The sequence below is a fragment of the Carettochelys insculpta genome, chromosome 3, assembly GCF_033958435.1.
Source record: "Carettochelys insculpta isolate YL-2023 chromosome 3, ASM3395843v1, whole genome shotgun sequence".
Lineage (NCBI taxonomy): Eukaryota > Metazoa > Chordata > Testudines > Carettochelyidae > Carettochelys > Carettochelys insculpta.
In genome coordinates this window covers 201,490,960-201,493,219 of record NC_134139.1, presented here as the reverse complement: position 1 = coordinate 201,493,219, position 2,260 = coordinate 201,490,960, and positions in this window count along the sequence as shown.

Below are 2,260 nucleotides of genomic sequence, written 5' to 3'. Positions count from 1 at the left end.
AGCACCACTGATAGATTAGTCCAGGGGGCCTGTTTGGAGCTGAGGCGTGTTAAACCTGGGGATAGGCAGGGTGGGTTTAAGGCTGAGGTGCCTTAAGCCTGGGGATGGGGGAGAAATTTGAGGGATGGGGGTGTAAAGCTTGGGGATAGTGGAGCAGATGAATCACAGACCTCATTGAAACTGAAGGCTGCACTCTAAAACTTCAGTGAACAAATGACTTAGTATGGCTACATCTACACTACTGTTCTTCTTTTGCAAAAGGCATGCAAATGAAAGAAACTGAAAATGTAAATGAGGCACAGATTTACATACTCTTCATCCTAAAAAAAATAGGAAATCTTCTTTTGAAGATGGAGATTACTTTTGAAAGAGCCGCATCTACACAGCTTTTCTTCTTATAGGAGAAGCTTTTTAGAAAGAATATGCAAATAAGGTGCCAGATATGTAAATCTATGCCTCATTTGCATTTTCCATTTCCTTCATTTGCATGCCTCTTTCGAAAGAGGAATGCTACTATGGACATAGGTTATGTGAATGAAAAGACCAGACCTAAGACGAAAGGAGTTTTGGACTTAGTGGCTGGAGGGTATTACAATTCATGAGGCATAGGTGGCAAACTTATTTAGGGGAATGTAATCAATGTCTTTGTGGGGGGAAATGTCATGTGAGTCCCTGCTGGAGCCTTACAAGGTGGAGGGGTAGGTCAATAGGCAGAGAGGTTTTGGGATTGCAGGGAGGGAAGAAAATTATGCAGAGGAGATAAGTGGAGATGGCTGATAGTGGAGGGGAGAGAGTCTGGGGGCTCAGGAGAGTGCAGGTATAAGATGGGGAGAAGTGGGATGTGGGCATGACTGGCAGACAGATTGGGGGAGAATATGGATAGTGACACTTGTCAGCCTCACATTCTCCCCTCTTGTGCATGTGACCATGTCAGGAGGCTCTTTCCCCCATCCCTGCACGTCTCACATGAGCTGTGATATGGGTTCCTTGCCCCTCTAGGATACCTGAGATCCTCCCTCTGTCCCGTTTGTGTGACAGGATGTGGGAGGTTTGTGCCTCAGAAGCTGAGTTTGGTTCAACTCAGCGTTGTTTAAGGAGACAATGTACCAGTAAGAAACCTTAACTCTGCATGATCATAGGTTTTATTGACATTTAATTCCTTGGGCTTTGTGGCTTACAATATGCTGAGCTGCAGAAATGTGTATGAAGCAAGGGGTACTTATCAGATGTGTGATGTACTATGTTTATTGTAATTATTATTCTAGATTATGATTGAAATTCCAGGTGTGTTTCAGGAAAGTACAATCTCAGCCTCAAGGAAGCTGCATCTGATAATATATATTGCACAAACTGTTGCCCATTGAAAGCAAAGGTAAGAGTCCAGCTGTTTTACTAGGCTTTGGTGAGAAATGGATTGCAAGAAACAGGTTTATCAGTGAGAAGAGGCTTGGCAGCAAGTTGTGTGTTTGTTAAAAACAAGTTACATCAATGTCCTATGTATAATTAGGGTATTTTCTTATTTCATGAATGCAGATTAATATAGGAATGGAGCCGACTAGAAATGGGCGTGTAAGAATGGGAGGAGGAGCAAGGGTGTGCTACTGAGATAGGTACAGCCACCTCAATGCTAGGAAATGCGCTCTAGAGACTTACAGAAGACAAGGTTTGATGGGACACAGGGAGATTATTTAGACCACGTCCCTGAGGGATAGAGGGTTGTGTGCAAGTAGATGGAATCTATGAAGTGAATGAATTGTTCTCAATCTTCAGCTAAGGTTAACTCTGACATTCATCTGGTTGTGAAGAGAGGGCAAGGAGAGTTTTGATGACAGTGGAAGGGGAAGAGGAGGCTTGTTTGTTTTTTCCGTGCAGGATGGTGTTTCTTATCTTATCTGGAGCATATTGCCCATCCCAGCCTGTGACACCCACAGTCTCCAGCCTCCCTCAAAGCCAGGTGTGGTCTGAGCATGACAAGCAGATGGTAGGAAAAGGAAGATACTTTGGATTCTAGTCAGCAGCTGTAGGGGACCCAGCTGGAGAACCCCCCCCGCCCCAATGAAGAAAGCATGGGGTGTTGAAAATAGTATTAAAATTGCAAGCTGTTACTTTAAATTCTTATGGTTTTTTTCCCATTCCTGCTTGCTGACTATGGGGCCTTATGAGGTTAGATCTGGGTTAACAATTAATCGGAAGCCAACCAACCTAGAGTAAAGTGGGATGAGTTATGCCTCTCTGTTTTCGGGAGCAGCCAGCTTTCTTT